Source organism: Crotalus tigris, unplaced genomic scaffold (genome assembly GCF_016545835.1).
Source record: "Crotalus tigris isolate CLP2741 ecotype Arizona unplaced genomic scaffold, ASM1654583v1 scf7180000017568.12009008, whole genome shotgun sequence".
NCBI classification, from domain to species: domain Eukaryota; kingdom Metazoa; phylum Chordata; class Lepidosauria; order Squamata; family Viperidae; genus Crotalus; species Crotalus tigris.
In genome coordinates this window covers 1,433,595-1,453,850 of record NW_024096478.1, presented here as the reverse complement: position 1 = coordinate 1,453,850, position 20,256 = coordinate 1,433,595, and the positions used below count along the sequence as shown (strand labels likewise).

At 40.0% G+C, this 20,256-nt stretch overlaps 1 long non-coding RNA gene across 1 annotated transcript in view; it reads right to left on the bottom strand.

Annotated features, from left to right (window-relative positions):
- Positions 1-20,256, bottom strand: part of LOC120311405 — a 130,178-nt gene that overhangs the window by 1,422 nt on the left and 108,500 nt on the right. The gene's annotated exons all lie outside the window — the stretch shown is intronic.

Here is a 20,256-nt window from a genome sequence, read left to right as displayed (position 1 = left end):
TAAAAATGTTATTCAGGTACAGAGCATGAGAAAGAAAACAGATGATGCAAATACAGTTTGAAATAGTTCAAGCTTTAAATTTATTAGCATTTAACCCAACACTCCTATTCACACGAAACTGATCTCTCTATGTGCATACACCCTTGTTGTGGGTTATTTCATCTTAAATTGAAAATGAAACAACAAGGTCTCTTAATTTAAATGTAGCCATCTCTCCCCCCCAAAAAAAGAAAATCTTAGCAAAACAAATATTCTCTATTTTTGTAATTACAGCCACACAAAACTTCCTGGTGGAAGAAAAGCTCAGCCCAATGGCATTATCTTTTTCAGGTGGCTACCTCACTTTATGCCTTCCTACTATGCTAGGAATATTAATTTCTAAAATCTCTAACCCGCAGATTAAATAGGCTAAATCTGGAAGTTTGACCTAATAGCTATCCAGCTGTTACTTTTACCTTCAGTAAAGACAAGTCTGACACATTCTGAGCCTCAGAAGTAAGATTTTAATTATGATTTTCCTGAACTTCATAATATTCTGATGATGCAGCTCCAAACTGTATATCTATCTATCTGTCTGTCTGTCTGTCTGTCTGTCCGTCCGTCCGTCCGTCCGTCCGTCCGTCCGTCCATCCATCCATCCATCCATCCATCCATCCATCCATCCATCTATCTATCTATCTATCTATCTATCTATCTATCTATCTATCTATCTATCATCTATCCAGGGCTTTTTTTTCCTCATAGAACGCCCAAAACGGAGTTCCGGCACCTTTTTTGGATGGAACCTTGTAGGGTAGGCAAGGCGGGTTGTATGACGTGTGTGAGTTCTATCTATCTATCTATCATCTATCTATCTCACATTGTTGGGTCATGAACAGTTTGTGATCCATCAAGCCACTGAGCATTTTTTACATACACAGTAGTGTGTCAATAAAGTGCAGCTAGGGGCCATGCCATCCCAATAACAATCTATTAGAGATGCTACTTTTTGCTTGTAGACAGAATCTAGGAAAAAGAGCAGATGTGCTGGCAATGGAGAGGAGAGACTTGGAGGCTTAAAGAAAGAAGTTCAGGGAAATAGAAGGATGATGGCTGGAAATCCAGAGTGGATTCTGTGCAGCACTGGCTTCTAAAGCCTTGTTAATTCTAGAAAAGGCTGAAGAAGACACATAAAATAGAGCTGAATAGGGTCGAAAAACCACCAAAAAAGCAAGCTGGATGATGAGGGATGTATCTTTAATGCAGATACCCTGTGGGAAGAGAGAAGACCCCATTCTGCCAGTCTGAGAGAGATTACCAGCCAGCAAATTAATGCCCTTTCTTAATTCTAATTAGGGAGAGTTGTAGAAAAAGACACTTAATAACAAGACAGGCTTTCCTAGATGCAGCAGGCAGTTTTTGTTTGCCAGGAAAGAAAGAGTTAAATTAGTTTTACTTGACCAAGTAGACATAAATTGTGTTCACTTTATAATATTACTGCTGCTTATCAGAACAAGGTCCAGCAGAGACAGTTGTAAATGCCTTGGGAAATACCATCTAATACCAGATGGATGGATGGATGCTTCAATAAATTGTAGAGTTTTGATTTATTTTACCTTTTCAATCCATTTATGTTTTCAGTGGTCACTAACTTTCTGGCTTTAAAAGTATTATGCATGAACTGTATTACCATGCAAATACTCTTTTTGGGAATTGTTCACCTCTCACCCAGTGAATAAAGGTTTTTTTAAAGCTCTTGTTTTTTTGGGGTATATATAAAGTAACAGTTTGCACATGTGCTTTTCCTGTACTGAACATTGCTTGTCCGTACTGAATTTCATATGGAATTTTTAGTGGAAAGGGACCATAGAAATGATTCCAATTTTATAATGAAGTAAACAGCATTTCATAGCGCTGTGTTAATATTAAACCAAAGAAGAAAGGAGGAATGAAAAAATAACTCCAGTATGTTGTCTGGATCAGATTTCTACTGTTTAGCCAAAATACACACTTTAGGAGAAAATATATTTCCTTGGTTTTCCTACACATGTAGAGAAATTATTGTACTCTACAGAAAGAACCAGTGAGTTCATTTCTTGGGAAACTGAGACAGTTATTATTTATGTCCCATTATTGTATGGAGAAAAATTTATTCCTTTGTATTAAAAACAGAGTTGTTATATTTAAATATTACATGTGAAAATTAAGATAAATATGCAAATTGCTAGGTTTCAATATCTGAAAATTATCGTTAAATTGTGTGAAATTCTATGAAATTGGCATGTCTTTGTAATTTTCTCATATTGCAATACTTCAACATCATCATTCGTACTTGAGGACAGGATTATTTTAAGAACAGGAGTAATCCCTATTTAGGAAGATCTCTATTTCTGGCACAAACATAGTAAACAAAGTAATTATTCTAAAGCAGGGTGTCAAACTCAATTTCATCAGCATTTTGGTTGCCCTCGGGGGACATGGGTGTGGCCTACTGGGTGGGCATGGCCTACTGGGTGGGTGTGGCCAACTCAACATCACTCGCCTCAGGGGTGCCTGGGCAGGCCTGGGACGGATCCGAGAGTCTCTGGCAAAGGGGGGGTGACCAGGGCGAGGCAAGGGCATGGTCCACTGAAGAAGCCTCATCATCCCTCTCAGGCCATGCAGAGGGGCACCTGGACAGTGTCACGGGCTGCTTAGGTCAAGCGCCAGCCCTCAAGTTCAGGCATCCCACAGCCCAGCCTAGCCTAGCCCTACTTCCCCAAGGGGGCGTCCAGCTGCATTTACCTCCTTGAGGCTGCTGCTGCTGTGCTCACTCTCCTTGGCCAAGTTGCTCATGGTGTGTGCGGGAGGGCAAAATGTGTGGGTCAGAGAGAGGCCCACTCCCTCTCCCTGAGAGCAGACCCGGCTTTGTAACCAAATCATACTCAGCGATAGGATGGGAGACCACCAGGAGAGGTCAGGAGGAGGGGACAAGGGAATGGCGAAAGGGCAGCAGAGCTGCTCGTGGCCAAGTGCTAAGGCAGGACTTTCCTCAGACCCTTCCTCCCTCTCATTATAATCTTCCTTCCTTCCTTCCTTCCTTCCTTTCTTCCTTCCTTCCTTCCTTCCATTTTTCCCTCCCTCCCACCCTCCATTCTTCCCTTCCACCCTCCATTCCTCCCTTCCACCCTCCATTCCTTCCTTCCTCTGTTCCTTCTTTCCTCCCTCCCTTTTTTCCCTCCCTCCCACCCTCTGTTCCTTCCTTCCTCTTTCCCTTCCCCCCCTCTCATCACCCCTTCCTGAGCACAGAGGAAAGAAAGAGATGAGAAGGAAGGAAGAAAGAAAGGAATGAATGAACGAAAGTTCCACAGGGCAACCCTGGAACCAGCAAGGAGCTGCCCGCCCCCTGGGTGTGCGCAAAGGAGATGACCAGCACTGCATTCTGGGTAAAGTCAGTCTGCAGGGCAAGAAAGCCAGCAGGAATGCCGGACTCTGCTTGCGTGCAGCCCCAGGGGCGGGGCGGGTGCACCTGTCTCTGGTTCCAGGGCTGTCCTGTGGATCTAAGGCTGAGCATGTTCTGGCTTTGATGGTTAGCACTAGGTTGTAGATCAGTACCCAGTCAGCCTGGGCTGGGCCAAGGTATGGCAGGCCGGTCCTTCGCTGTTTCCAGAGCAGGTTCCCGGGTCAGACAGAACCACATAGCAGGCTGGATCTGGCACGCGGGCCTTGTGTTTGACATGTCTTCTCTAAAGGATCTTCCTGATTTTCCTTATCATGATGAAATCCAGATCCTTTTTCCTCTCATGATTGTCCAGCTTTTCCTTATCACTGATAAAACTCTAAATCTTAGGGTGAGATGACTACTCTGTTAATATCCTACTTCACACTGTGTTAGATATGAGGACATATGCTTCAAACATTACACATAGGAGGTAATGTGGAAGATTGGATTACAAAGTGCCGATCTTCCCTTCTGGAACAGTAATGTCTGCCTGAGGGCCAAATTAGGTTAAATGAAATTATGGAGGAGGAGACCAAATCAGATGGCATCAATCCTTCCCTTCTTGTCCACAAAGAGGCATCAAATAATTATCTGAATACAATCTAATAAAGTTTGTTTATTGACCAGTTATGGAGATGACGAGGTCCATATGAAAATGCTGTCCATCCTTTCAACTAATTACCTTGGGATGTCATAAAACTATCCCACAATGAAAATTCTCCTCTAAACTCTTTTTTTTTTTTTTTGAAATCCCAACCCCACTTGCAGAGATACACTTTAACTGCGATAGCTGTGATTCCAAAGCACCAAAGGCAAGACGAGAAACAATGGTGGAAACTAACCAAGGAGAAAAGCAACCCAGAACTAAGGAGAAATTTCCTAATGGTGAGAGCAATTGACCAATGGATTAATTTGACTTCAGAAATTGTGGTGTCCCATCACTGAAGGTTTTCAAAAAGATACTGGACAGCCATTTGTCTGAAATGGTATAGAGTCTCCTGCTCAAGAAGGAGGTTGGACTAGAAGATCTCCAAGGACTCTTCTAACTCTATTATTCTAGGTTCTATAATTTCCCATCCTGAAAATTCATGAGGATGATTTGCCCAATATTGGCAATTCGCCTGCTGATTTTTCAGAAGCAAACAAAGATTTTTTGGAGCCAGTCCAGTCCAGTCTAGGCCCTGGGTTTGTATACAGTATTTTCCCAAACAAAACATCTGATATAATGCTTTAGCTGGTACATTTATTTTGTTAGATCTGTTTATTTGTCATGCATTAATGTTGCTTTGCGTTTTATTATTGTTAGCGTCCCAAAGAAGTGTTTAGTTGACCAGAGGGACCAAAATATTTTTTTTTTTACAAAATAAACATTCTTCCCGCTTCAATCCTTCCTCATTCTACTCTTATAAATGGTTTATTTTCTGCTGAGTGAGTAACAAGGGCAAAATATGAAGAAGAAAGGAAGAAAAAATTCTGAATATTTTAGTGTAGCAAGAAAACTGAAGTGCTGACAAAAGTTTATCAATTCGTTGTACTTGATGCCAACCTGATGTAGCAACATAAAGTAAGTTTTAGGAGAATATTTTCCATGGAAACAACATAGTTCCTTCCAGTATATAGCCTTCATGCTTGGATAGCAAACAAGTGTGTCAGTTTGGTTGCTATGATCATATTTTCTGTTTTCTTCCCACTTGTGATTCAAACAAGACTGGTTAAAAACAAAACAGGCAAAAGGGAATTCAGTGTCTGAAACTGTCACTCCAAATATTCTAGCCAGCAGGCTTAAAACAGGCAGGAACATTTTGCATACTTCCGATAGTTTTGATATTTACAGTATTCAAATCTGCACTAAGATACTGCTTGAGTAAAACATTTTTACCGCTGATTTGTGAAATGTCACAACTTATTTTTCATCCCGTTTAAATCTCCCCTAAATTCTATCCAAAGACTTCTATTACAAGATCCCAAATCCATTCAAGTACTCACATTTTGACTTTCTAAGTTTGCTTGCAGGTACAACATTTACAATTCTGAAGTGCTGCTGTCCAGAGAAAATATTACGGTGGGTGAAACTTTTCAGCATTGTGGGAGCAGACCTGTATTGTACAAAAGAGCCTTTCCTTCCTTTTCTTTTCTGGGGGGGGGGGGTAGTTCATGTGTCTCTCCACATTTGATTGGGAAACTCTCTCAATCTTCTGGACCACATTTACAAAGCATGCAGAAGAAAAATCCATCCGTTCTCACCACTATATTGGTTCCAACTGTGATTGAGATAACAGTTCCCAAATTTCCGAGAAACCTCTACATGTTTTAAAATTGTAAAAATGGGTAATTAGGAATGCTCATCCACAAGTGCTCATGGATAACCCATCTCCAGCCCAATCACTTATAAGAGAAGAACAGATGAAGAGAACACAGGGAAGGATGGGGGCTCCAGCATGAATCCGAAAGCTCAGAAGACAAAACCTAATGGGTTCCGGTGACTGACCCAGATTGGATCCTGCAACATTATCCTGGGACATGTATGTTCATCTTCACTCATGAGAAGAATAGATGGGTTAATTTTGTCACAAAAATGGAACAGATTAATTCTGTCACAAACTGCTGGAAATGAAATTGGGACCCACATTATTAATTAGCAAGCAATGGATTAGAAAGAGATCCTTAATTCAAGCACAAATGTTTGTAATAGCAAAGGAACCAGGAACAACTGAAGGCATTTGACTTTGGAGTCCAATCACAACAGCTTTTCCTTTAGTAGAGATAACAGTTGTAAGGAATATGAATCAAGGAACAGAGTAACTGTTTCTAGCTCATTTTAATGCAATGTTTTTTTTCCATTTAATTCATATTTCTCCCAACTGGAAAATAAATCATGTTTTAAAAATCATGTTTTGAATGGCAATAGTGGCAGGATTACTGTATTGACAAAGATAACCCACAGTGGAAGATTGGATAATAAAATTGATGGAGCTTGTGCAGATGACAAAGCTGACCTGTTTGGTCTGGGGGGGGGGGGAGATAAAGACCTTTTTGAAACTCTGGAAACCTTATATGGATTTTTGTTGAACAAGGAAATGACTGAATTGATGAAAAGACGGAGGAAAAAGGTGACAACTACCCAACTGCTTAATAGAAAAAATGGTTGAAGTCATATTTTTTTTCTTCAATAGTTTTTACTTTTATTGCATTTAAAAATTATGATAGAACAGTTCTAAACAAGAACGTTTTGAAAAGAAACCTGAACATATAACTTATATGTTCCATCCCATTACTTTTTGGTAGCCAAAACAGAGTTAAAATGGGTCTCTGACCAGCCCTTGAGAATTGATTTCCACTATAATTTCAAAGGTGATGTAAAATTACATAGGTATGCCACCTTGAGCTCCTGAGTGAAAAATGGAGCTCAAGGTGGCATATCTATGTAACTTAGAAAATAAAACTTGTGTTTTAAATACACATTCAACTGTTCTAGGGGCTGCTTTTAAATCAAAGTTGGTTGAAAATTAGTACTAACTGTTAAGTGACTTACTAGGTGAAAAGTGTTGACTTTAATTGTGACAAGATTTAGATTATAGATGTGGTCCTCTTATAAATTATTACATTCTTATGGTTGTTCATGAAAGTAACCATTAAAAAAGCCTCCAGGCAAAATCTCTTTGATTATGATCTATTAATACGTAAGGAAAATGGTTTCAGTGCAAAGGCATTTAACAATCATCTGTTCAACTTGGTTAAAATTGGATAGAAATGCTTGCTTCCCACACTATAGTTTTAAAAATTTAAAATTCTACTATGCTAGTTTTCTACTATGTAGCCTGATTCCGTCTGTTTGCTCAGCCTTCCCACTGAGTTTGGTGAAATTTGTAAATAATTGTGCAAAGGAAGGAAGCCTTACTTAACATGTTGAACAACCAAAGCTTTGTTAATGAATCAGTGAAGCTGACCTTAATTAAGGAGGGTCAATTCTAATTAGGAGGCTGAATAGCACAGGCAATCTCTATTTGCAGGTTATTTTTGTTCAACTAAAATACCAACTGTGGAACAAGGACAAATGTTTATTTCAGAAAGAATATACAGTAGATATATTACAGTAGATTACATATATGATCTTTAATTAAGATCAGATATGTAATCTAACCAGTCACATACAAAAGTAGCTTTTCCTTCTATCCAGGAGCATGATTAAAAGTCAGGATGGCAGGCATGGTAGTTCAGTGGTTAGAATGCAGGCCTGCAGGCAAACTTTGCCCACAGCCTGGAGTTCGATCTTTACCAGTACAAGGTTGACTCAGCCTTTTATTCTTCTGAGGTTGATAAAATGAGGACCCAGGTGGTTGGGGCAATATGCTGACTCTGTAAACTACTTAGAGAGGGCTATAAAGCACTGTGAAGCGGGACATAAGTCTAATTGCTATTGCAATGGTCATGCAATTGAAGCCCTGCCCCTTTGTATGTGCATGCATGAAGAGTAGAGCTTCAATTGCACAAATGTTTCTGCTGTCTTAACATTTTTGACTTCCTGTGGATGCCTTCCTCCCATCCTAGTGTCCATTCCCATTCTACTGTTCTTCTGTGGGGAGCCATAGAGGTGAACTTCGACAAACCATGCAGCAACTGTTACAAACTGCATGCTTTAAGTCTGAGAAAGAAAGGCAACTTTGGAAATTCAAGTTGCCTCCACCTTACCTCCCTGGAATATTAGAAGGAAGGCAGGGCAAATATAGTCAGGCTTTTGAGCTTCTGTTACTATAACCTATAACAATCAAATAGACTTCCAGTCATTCTTAAGGATGACTTCTGAACTGGTCTACTTGAAGGGCTGACATCTTTAAAATGGAATATCCCTCAATTATACCAATCGTATCTTCACTTTGTGAAAATGAAAGTAAATGTAAAATGTATTTAGTTAACATCAGCAGAGTAGCAATTGCGAGCACCTCACTCTACATGCCAGTGGGTCTTTACCACCCACATCTACCTTCTATGCTGAGCTGCTTTCCAGCTTTCTGTAAGACCTTCTGGGTCCTCATCTTCTGCTGCTGAGATTTTCTTCAGGGATGTTATAACTTGCAAACAATGCCTTTAAGCCAGCAATCACTGGAGGCATCCTAGCATCCTGCAAAGAATAAATTTCCTGGCAGAAAGAACCATAACCTCCTACTATTTAAAGAACCATAACCTCCTACTATTAGATGCCCTTCTAATTCTATGTACAAGAGCAGCACCAACCTTTTCAAATGGCGAGAGGCTCAGACTGCCAACAAAAACTGATACTTTAGCTGATGGAATAGCTTACACTTCGTTGGCAATCTCTGCATTGATCTGTGGCCAGGATAGCCATCTCAGGCTCATTTCTTACACTTTTCAATCTGTAAGTGACAGCGGCGTCTGCAACAAACCACAATGACATCATTATAAAAATGCTGCCATTACATACTTGTGTCCCAGAGTCTGATGCAAATGTGTAAACTGCGGCATTTTGCAAAATGACATTACTTCTCCCTTCCCCCTAAATAACCTTTGTGAAACCCCAGAAGCATCTCACGTTAGAGGCTCTATGGATCAACATTTTGCTTCCATTGAAACATGCCCGTAGAATTCATAGATGTAAGTGACAGCGGCGTCTGCAACAAACCACAATGACATCATTATAAAAATGCTGCCATTACATACTTGTGTCCCAGAGTCTGATGCAAATGTGTAAACTGTGGCATTTTGCAAAATGACATTACTTCTCCCTTCCCCCTAAATAACCTTTGTGAAACCCCAGAAGCATCTCACGTTAGAGGCTCTATGGATCAACATTTTGCTTCCATTGAAACATGCCCGTAGAATTCATAGATGTAAGTGACAGCGGCGTCTGCAACAAACCACAATGACATCATTATAAAAATGCTGCCATTACATACTTGTGTCCCAGAGTCTGATGCAAATGTGTAAACTGCGGCATTTTGCAAAATGACATTACTTCTCCCTTCCCCCTAAATAACCTTTGTGAAACCCCAGAAGCATCTCACGTTAGAGGCTCTATGGATCAACATTTTGCTTCCATTGAAACATGCCCGTAGAATTCATAGATGTGACTTGAACACAGCTTCATAGCAACAGCATACCTGACATGGATTTCGGCCAGTGCTTGATAATCAGTTCACATAATAACTTAAACTCATCCTTGATTTGCTACAGCAGCCTGTCTGCAATAGAAAGGAACTGAACAATCATAACAAAGTCACTTTCTGAGGTTGGCTCCCTGTGAATGGGAGGCAATATAACTCATGAGAATACATCTGCTATGAACATCAATTTACCTAGAGCAGACATGTCAAACTCAAGGCCCGCGGGCTAGATCCAGCCCGTGATGTGTTTAGATCTGGTCCACAAGCAGACTAGGGGGAGGAGGTGACTGAGTAGTTACCTCCTGGCTTCTTCAGGTGTCTTGTCAGTGGCAGCAGTGCTAGTAGAGGACAGGCAGTGGGAGCCTCTCCAACATGTGGTGTTGTGTGGGCATGGCTAAAGCGCCCTCTGACTGAGAGCGAGTGGTTGGCGAGAGAAGGAAAGGGAGGGAAGGAAAGAGAAAGGACGGAAGGCGCTCAGGTTGTGTGTTTCTTCAATTCTCACCTTCCCTGCTTCGCTGCCTTTTCCCTCCTCCTCTTCCTTTGTCTGTGCTGCACTTTCCCACAAGTAGCTGCTTGCCTCACAAACTTTTCCCCAAAGGCGGGAGGAAACGCAAGACGGGAGGCTCACATGCATTGGGCCAAAGCTAATCGAGAAATCTGAGCCACGCGCTGCTGAAGTGCATGCACTTCCTTCGAAGCTGCTTCTGCCCCTCCAGGTGACAGATCTGCTGGCTCTTTGAGGGCAACCATAATGCTGATGGAGCCCTCAATGAAATTGAGTTTGACACCCCTGACCTAGAGTGCAGAGAAACAAATTAGATCTTTACAGCTTGATCATCCTTCTCGAAATTGAATTCGTTCAAAGGTTTGTCAAAACTTTGATTGTGGTATGTTTCTCCATGCACTTCCTGTTAATAAACTGTGGTCCCCGAAGCAGCCACATTCTGCTTCAGGCTTGGTCTATAAGGCCAAGATATTTCTGGAATTCCCTGGAACATTAACCTTTAACACAGAAACAGCCTTTAGTTTTTTGTTAGAGACCACAATTCATCCTGCAGTACGGTGCAGCACTATCTGATATGTTTTGGGGTTTTTTAATTTCAAGAATGTATCACAGAGGTGTTGTTTAAGGCCAGGGTAAGTTAAAAAGCGTTTAGGTAAATTAATTATTCCGAGAAATCTTTGCCCATTTTTCTTAAGCATATCCATAGTGCAGTTTTAAGCTATTCCTGTCCTGTCCTCAGGTTGCCTTGACTCTGAGCCAGTTTAAGAAAATCCTGTCTGGACTGAGATATTTTGGCAAGAGTTTGCAAGATATTTAGTTCAAACTGCAGCCTCCCATGTCCTTCAATCAGACAATTCTCCTGCAGCAATGCCCTTTCATCTTTCTATGTCAGAAAACCAAAGGCCAGTCATTTTCCTTTCTTTTATGCTTTTATATTTAGTCTCACACATGGGTTACGACAGATTCAAATTATTAAAACAATAAGAGTAATAACAAATCAAATAAAATGCCAACTGTGTAGAGCCATATAAAGTTAAATTAAACATACATATACAAAGCTAAAGCGTAAAAATGTACATATGTGCAGGACAACAGCCAGCTTTAAAATAAAAAAAAAATTGATTTCTTGTATTTTTCCAACTGTTCCAGAATGCAGTCTGTTGCAGGCTTTGATACAGTATAAATTTTTCTAGCTAGGATGTGGATTATGATACTTGTGTGACATGCAAGATGTCTTCAGTTCAAAACCTAGAAGAAGTTGTACAAATATAAATACAGGTAGTCCTTGACTTACAACCACAATCGAGCTCCAAATTTATGTTGCTAAGTGAGACATTTGTTAAGTGAGTTTTGCCCATTTTATGACTTTTCTTGCCGCAGTTGTAAAGTGAATCATTGCAGTTGCTAAATCAGTAGCCTGGTTGTTAAATGAATCTGGCTTCCCCGTTGACTTTGCTTGTCAAAAGGTTGACACAGTAAGAGTCATAAATATGAACCAGTTGCCAAGCCTCTGAATTTTGATCACATGATCATGGGGATGCTGCAACAGTCATAAGTCACCTTTTTCAGGGCTGTTGTAACTTTGAACACTAAATAAACTGTTGTAAGTAGAGGACTACCTGTATATATGGCATATTCTTTTCCTTTTCTTAACTTTTTACCACCCTTTTAAAAAAATAACTCTACTTGTCTTTTCATCATTTTTTCCATCCCTCAAGTGATTGGAAATGTAAGTATCTTGAGGAGAGAAAGGTCATAATAAAAAGAAGCAAACAAAAAAAACAAAACACCCCTTCTTTCCAGGTTTCAAACTGGGAATATTCTGTACATCAGGCAAGTAGTATAAGTGCTGTGCTGATGAAAAAGTTCTGCTGGAACAGAAGTTGTCACAGATTTTTTCAGAAAAACCTGGGGGGGGGGAGGCCATTTCTGCATCTGAAAAGTAGCCAATCCAAGTGCCAGGGATGTCCTAGAAAAAAGTAAAGCATGGCAGCTGCACCTGAGTTGACAGAAACAGTAGACTGATTGATTGACTGACTGACTGATGTGCCATGAAGTAGTTTCCAACTCTTAGCAACCACATTGATAGACCTTCTTCATGGCAATCTATCTGGTCTTTCAGATTTTTCAGTGCTAGCTGTACGTTGCTGTTGGTCATCGTCTTCTTTTTCCTTCCATATTTCCCAGCATAATATGAACCTGGTCATTTGTGCTTTGATGAACCATCAGTTTGTTTTGTTGGCTGTTGGCTGCTCAAAAGTCTTCTCCAATATCTAAGTTCAAAGATGTCAATACTTTTCCTATCCTTTTCCTATCCTTCTTCTTTAAAATCCAACTTTTCCATGGAGTATTGCAGGGAATATTGTGGCTTGAGCAATTACCAGAGCAGAACAACAACCCCAGAAATTGTATTTGTGGTGAGGGAATACAGGCAACATTCCTGCCCTCCAAAATGGCTGCTGGCCTACACTGATCACAGCAGGACTTGATAGTTTTGACACACTTTAGACGGAGGTCCCAATTTTCTTCTCCTCAAGTTTAGCTCTTCACTAGCAATGACATCATTCAAGAAGGTAAGTTCTGGCATCCCACTCATACATCTATCTAAATTTAATTTTAAATTGGTACCTTATTCCTACAAGATTTCCTGAAGTCTTTTCCCCCATGATGGTCCCATACCATAATGTTCTTTTTAGTGAGTGTCAGCACTTTATGTACTAGAGAACAAAGCAATGCCACATGGAAACTGAGAAAACTTTAAAGACCAAATATAGAAACAGTATGGAATTCTGAATTTCAGTTGCCCTAAACTGAGTGACACATAAATTTTACTAGAGAAAAAGAAGGTGCCATGATTTCTTCTCTAGTGAGGATTTGAAATGCTTTATTTGATACCGTTCTTAAGCTTAAAGAATCTACATATTTGTTACTTTGCTATTAGGCTTATACAAAATTATTTTTAAAAATTTACCTGTTCTGTAGGTTCTTGAGCTTTTCATACGATTTGCATGTTTCTATCCTCCTCACCTGTTCTTTAAGCTGACCATAATATTAGAGGCATTTTTTCCTGAAAGAATAGAGTGCCAGGAGAATGCATTTATCTATCTGTAAGTGAAGTTCCCTTGGCAGGTTGCCTAGTCCTATAAAGACATTGTGATATATGAAAAGAAAGAATTTGTATTCTTGATCAACTACAAAAACAGGTTGGATCATGTTAAGTTTTGTACAAGCAGCCACACCTGTAGTAATCCATTTATGTTTAGGTGCTACGTGACATGGCAATTTAAATAATACTTGCAATTTACTGGCACATAACTGATATCTGTGGGCTTAAATAGGCCACTGTAAGATTCATTCAAGTGGGAAGAAATTTTAATCTAGGATTCAGGGCTTAACACTGATACTTTGAAAAAAATGTTTATATCAACCGAGATTACTGATCTTGTAATCAGTTTAAAGAAGGCATTTGTTCCATGTGCCTCATACTGCTGAATATATCTTCTATTTTGAATTTTCTGAGCCCACAGTCTCTGAGCCTTCTGTATAAAATTTCCCATAAGCAGTGTTAAACCATTTGAACAATATGTACATTCTGTATCATACTGAAGAATCAGTGTTTCTCTCTGGCATATTAAAACTTTCTAAGTGTAGCACATTGTCCGTACTTACAAGCACATGCTACAATTCCCACATTTTTGTGTTGTGTTCTCATGAGATCATGAATACAGTCAACCTTACCAGGTAGGTCAGAGAGGAAATATGGCCAGATAAGCTCATTCTACTTTATTGTAAAGCTTACATTAACAGAATCTTGCAAGTCTGAAACCACAGTTCTCCTGCTGTAGCAACCTAGGGCGGATCTGTCCCGAGCCTCTTGCTCCATCCATTATGCAGCTGTGAGCTATGCTTTCTTTTATCTGATGGTTCCCTAGGTAGCAGCTCTTCAGCAGGTCTCCCAAGGTCATCCTCACACACCATGACACGTAGATTCCCAAGTACAGTAAGCTGTAATTTCAAACTCTTTATTGGGTAATAGTTTTATCCATTTCACTGTCACTGCTCTCCATTTTGTCTCCAGCTCCACTCCACTTCTAAGTCTTTTTCTTCCTGTCTGTTGCAATGTCCCTTGGGATTTGCAGTACTGCACTAGTTCCTGCCTCATATTTCTTGGAACAAACCTTTGTATCTGGCTGTTTCAATTTTCCAGCTTGCGTTTCCTCTTTTCACATTTAACTCGTAAGCAACTTCCTTATAATTTCTTCAATTCTTCCTTGGATATTTGTCCTTTTTTGGTAGATTTACAAAGCCTTTCCATGATTTCTGTTTCACGCAGTAATGTTCTCAGACTATGTTATCTCAAATTCTCAAATATCTCTAATGAATGACTCCACTTGGTCTTCAAAACTAAAGGCTCCTTTAAGAATTCTTAGTTCAATGATATGTTGCTTTATAATTTAACCTTTTTTTGCATGCATATGAAAAATCAGTTACGTTCAAATGTTTTTATTGCGTGGATGTTTTTATTTTAATAAATGTTTTTATTACTTTATTTATTGCTTATCTGAATTTGACTTTTTTCCACTAAATGTCTAAGGAGAGTCATTTTCATCTGCCAATGGAATATTACTACAAGCCTCAAATGCTTTTATTCTCACAATATATAACAGAAAAATTAATGATTTCATGCTATCACTTTTGAAAGCAACTGCTACTGACTGCTTGAAAGGTTGCCTGAATTCCTCCAGACGTTCTGCAAAATTCCCAGATCATTGGAGAGGAATCTGCAAAGAACTCCTGACAGGAATTCTGGGAGTTGAAGTCCTCACATCTTAAAGTTGTCGAGGTTGATAAATGTTGCCCTAGACTAGTATTTCTCAACCTTGGCAACTTTAAGACATGTGGACTTCAACTCCTTGGCTGGGGAATTCTGTGAGCTGATGTCCAAACATCTTAAAGTAGCCAAGGCTGAGAAACACTGCCTTAGAGTAAGAAAGGAAAATTATTTCCATAGTGGCTCTCTCATTTGAATCCACGCAGGGAAGCTTGTGTTCCCAATAATTATAGGCTCAAGAGAGACATTTATTTATTGTACAGTAAATATTCAGCCAAGAATGTATATCATCAGGGCCACTTCCACAGAGCACCAGATACTTAACCTTTCCTAGATTCCGACCCAAGTTCATTTCAAAGTGAATATTTTAAAATTATACTAATGACTAGATTGCTTACTGGCAACATACAGAAAGATAAGATACATTAATTCCTTTAACTAACAATTATTAATAAATGTATAAAGTATGTACTAAAATTAATATTAGCCCTAGCATTAAGATCTGCCTTTATTTATATGTGTGTCTATAAACCCTTTCTATAACAGTGATATCCCTTCTATAATATCCCCATTGCCATGCCAGGATAAATAGTGCTGTTTTACTAATTAATGGAATCTAGGTACTGGGACAGCCATGGATATGTCTCATGTTATGCCCTGAATTATCCAACACCAGTTGGGATAAAATAGCACCACATGAAGAATAGTGAGCAACCATGATTGATTCATTCATTCATTTTGTGTAGCCATCCTATCTCAACAAGTGACACTGGGCAGTGAACAATATAACAATTAAAATGCCAGTTTGGTCGAGTGGTTAAGACACCAGGCTAGAAATCAGGAAACTAAGAAGTCCCACCTTAGGCATGAAAGCTGGTTGAATGACTTTGGGCCAATGACTCTCAGTCCAACTCGCCCCACAGGGTTTTGTCATGGGGAAAGTGGGAAGACAAAGAAATATTAAGTATGTTTGCTGCCTTGAATTAATTATAAAAATAATAAAGGTGAGATCAGTGGTGGGATTCAAATATGTGAACAACCGGTTCTCTGTGTGGATGCCACTTCCGGAAGTCCATTCTGGGACTGGGCAACAAAAAATTAGCTGCTGGTTCTGCCCAAGTGGTGCAAACCAGCTGAATCCCACCACTGGGTGGCATATAAATAAAGAGTTACATTAATACAAAAATTAAAATGCACGAAATGCAGATGGTGAAGGATTTTGTGCCAAGATGAAATGTTCTACCATTTTTATCCTGCCTTAGAATTTTCTAGGGATATTACCAGTGGTGGGATTCAAATATGTGAACAACCGGTTCTCTGTGTGGATGCTGCTTCCGGAAGTCCATTCTGGGCCTGGGCAACAAAAAATTATCTACCGGTTCTGCCAAAGTGGTGTGAACCGGCTGAATCCCACCACTGGATATTGCAGGAAATAAGGTGGCCACTGAGTGTCCTAAATGTTCTCTACCTAAGTGCTCTTTTTATTGCAAAGAAGCTTCCCGAAGGCAATGTTGGCACCCATGGGAAAAGTCAGGTCTAAGCACAAAGATGACACAGTGATATCCAATTGAGTCCAGTTCTTTATTTGCTTACACCTAATAGATTGAATATTGCCAGATTAAAGTTATAACCTTCTAACCTAATTGATATACTCTGAGAGATTCCAGGGTGTGACTGTCCTGAACCTTTTCCTCCTTCCCATATCCAGTTCAGGACTCTTATATTGGGCCTTTTTTTTTTAATATACTATCTTCTCCCTGGAAGCCATGCTACTACTACCACTGACATTCCCCTCCCCTCCTTTTCCCACTGCACATTCTATCACAGGGGATTACATTGTTCCATCAAGCTTTCTGAGAAGATGCTAAACCCATTTGAAACCTACAAAAGGAAGAATGGCAGGGATTGGTTGTAAACTCTACCCATATATCATCCTGTATATAAGAGTAGGCTTCATGGTTTATTTCTCAGCCGAGTTTCATTTCTCAATGATAGGCCATTGAATGAAATGTGAAATATTGTAATCCTGGGGAGGGTGAAAAAACAAACTTTATTTTTTTTTTATCATAGTAAATGAGATTTTTGGAAAGGACATTGATAGCTATATTATATGTCTGGAGTGGAAAAATGATTTTCACACTTTCTGCAATGCCAAAATCAAAAACAGTATTGTATCTTAAAGTAGAATTGATCGCAATACTGTCTTGATTCCAATCTACTTCTGCTTGTTCAACCCATATAAAAGATATTGTTCTCAGGCATATATTATATGGTCAGATGCAGCAGTCCACTGTTCAAGCTAATTACATTTTTAGGAACCAGAAGATACCACATTATAGCACAGCTTGGATCCAGTCTTAGTGATACTTCTTAGATCAGTGGTGGTGAACCTATGGCACATGTGCCAGAGGCGGCACTCAGAGCCCTCTCTATGGGCACACGCGCCATGCCCCAGAGATGGCAACCATCCCTCTTCAACCAGCTGCCCGCTAACTGGCAGAGGTCCCACATGGCCAGATGCATCCCAGCACCCATGCGCTCGCTGGCCTCTGTGTGCAGGGACTGATGGTGTCAGGCAGCAGCCGTCCTGGCCCCTGCCTCACCTTTCCCTGTGAAAGTGGCAACCCCGCCCTGCCTTGCCTTGCCTCATCTCATCCTGCAGGATGAGCCTCCTGCCCACTGCCCCACCTGCCAGAGACCCCCTGGATCTCCCCCAACCCTGCCCAGCCCTCACTGACGTCCCTTCCCACGAACAACATTGAGGTGATCACACCCACATTGGCCACTCCCACCCAATCTGCCATGACCACCACAGCACGCCCACCCAGTGGGCCATGCCCACCTGGCACCCAGCAATAAATAAGTGGGTTTTGGGTTGCAATTTGGGCACTCGATCTCTAAAAGGTTCACCATCACTGTCTTAGATGGTTTGAACTCAGTGGGATTTTAACTACCAATGTTGAGGGAGCCAGTTTGGTCTAATGATTAAGGCACCAAGCTAGAACCCAAGAGACTGTGAGGATCAATCCTAGCTAGACACAAGGGCAGCTAAATAACTTTGGACCAGTGCTTCTCTCTCAGCCCTAGAAAGCAGGTTGTTTATTTGATTTTTATCCCACTTTTATTACTTTATAAATAACTCAAGGTAGCAATGGCCAACCACTTCCAAAATTGTGCCAAGAAAATAGCAGAGAGTTGTCCAGGCAGTTGCAAGAAGTCAAGACTTGGTATAACAACAATAGCAAACAACAACAACAAAATAAATCAAAGGCCTATTGTTTTCAATGGTTTCTTCCTCTAGGTATGATGAAGTCTGAATCCAGGAGCATGCATTTTCCCATAAATATACAACAAGGCTGGCTGTCTATTTCTCAGTTTTTGCATCCACTTCTCAAGGACAAGGAAAAAAGGGGCCATTTTACTATGTCAATTTTATGGAACATTTATTCTCAAGAGCGCACATAGATCATTCATGTGTTCTTTTGACATAATGATTCACAGAGGGTTTTTCTTTTTTCAAAAATTAAGTTTAGATTATAGAAAGAAAAATCTTCATCAGGGTCCAGTCCAAGTTGGGAATAAACAAAATGGAGACTGCTTTAGAAAGAAGATTGGAGTTTATTGAAGAGCAAAGCCAGACAGAAGCATGGCTCTGGGAAAGCTGACCACATGTTGCTGGAATGGTGGGTTTTTATACCTTCTGGGGCTCTTCAGGTTGTTTACTGTTCCTGTCTGAGGCTTTGTATTTCCTGTGTCATATACTTTGACCTGAGTCTGAGTGTGCCCTTTTGATATTGGTGGGTTAATCCTATTATGTCCCCAAAGGTCATGTCTTTTAGAGTTTGGGTGGAGTGTGTAGATTTTAGAGGTCTTTGTCTTCCTAATCTCATAGCTTTTAGCTTCCTGGCCCCAGCCTTCCTGAATGGATTATTACATCTGCATTTCTAAAAGCTGGTTTCTGCTGAGTTTTCTGGCTGGGGGGGAGGGAGACGTTTCTGCCTTTTAAAGATCTTCTCCATTATTCCTTTGGAGAAATATATTCTGCCCTTTTAACATTTCCCAAAATATTTCTTTCTCTGGATTCTTCCCACAAGATGATGGTATCTCTGCAGCTGCCCCTGTCATAAGTTTGATCAAAATAAGCAGACATATAGCACAGAGTTCAGTACCACTTGATGAGTCAGGCATCATATAAGTTTAATAAATTATTGCTCTATTATTAGAATTCTCTTTATGTGCTTCCTTGTGGTGGTGGCAAGCTTAAAGTCTAATATTATCTAATAAACACCCAGCTATTTTGCAATGATTTTTTTTCTGCCAAGCCGCAGCCCCTATTTTGGACTTGCTCTTTAACTGTAACCATAACACCAGCCATAGCTGCCCCTTTATAATGGGTCACTTCTCTGCCTGGACAACAGGTGTTTTGCTTTCTAACTCATCTCTCAGCTCCATTATCCACTCCATTTAATTCATCTGAGAGCTGTTCTGCATAAATTGTGTCTTGACATAAGGATTTAATTTTTATATTAGCACAGCCTAAGGCACCTTGGTAATAATTTCAATCCATCCCACTACTAGGCTTTGAAATGATTACATGGTAGCATGCAACAAGGGCTGAAAATGAGAAACATATGTTCCAGATGTTTTATTATTATTATTCATGCAGCCACGTCTAGAGAAGAGAAAAGCAAAGGAGAATGAAAAGTTTTGGGCAGGCCAACCTTTTGGCAGTTTCCCCAGTTATCTGCTAAAAATCTTGCCCCAAATGGATAGGCTCCTGCTATGTAAGGGTGCATATGTTGATGTGTGTGGGTGGGTGGTGGGTGGGTGCATGCTCACCACTGGAAGTAGTTGATAGGATAAGAAAACCTCATTCCCATCCAGTCCATCTCTTAGTTATATGCTTTCACTATCATTTTTAAAATCTTAATCTGTGTAGTTTTGATGTTGTAATATTTAAATTATTTTTCTACTTGTTTTATAACCTGTACACTGCCCAAAGTCATCTTACAGGGGAGATGGACAGCATAAAAAATTAAATGAATGAATGAATGAATGAATGAATGAATGAATGACTACATTCCCCTTTAAAAGTAATCACTTATGTATTTTTGGTTCCTTGTAATACTTTTAACATTGAGATGTTTAAATACAATTTTGGAGGGCTCCTGCTGCTCCTTGCCCAAATCAAATAAATAGACACAAACTCAGTTTTTCCTCCCATGCTATCATTCTGCTAAACACCTAATTCCCACAGCACTGTCTTGTGTCTAAGAATATTTACTCATGTAGTAGGGCTGTATTACTATTATCCTTCTCATTTTTCTATTAGCTTCTTCTA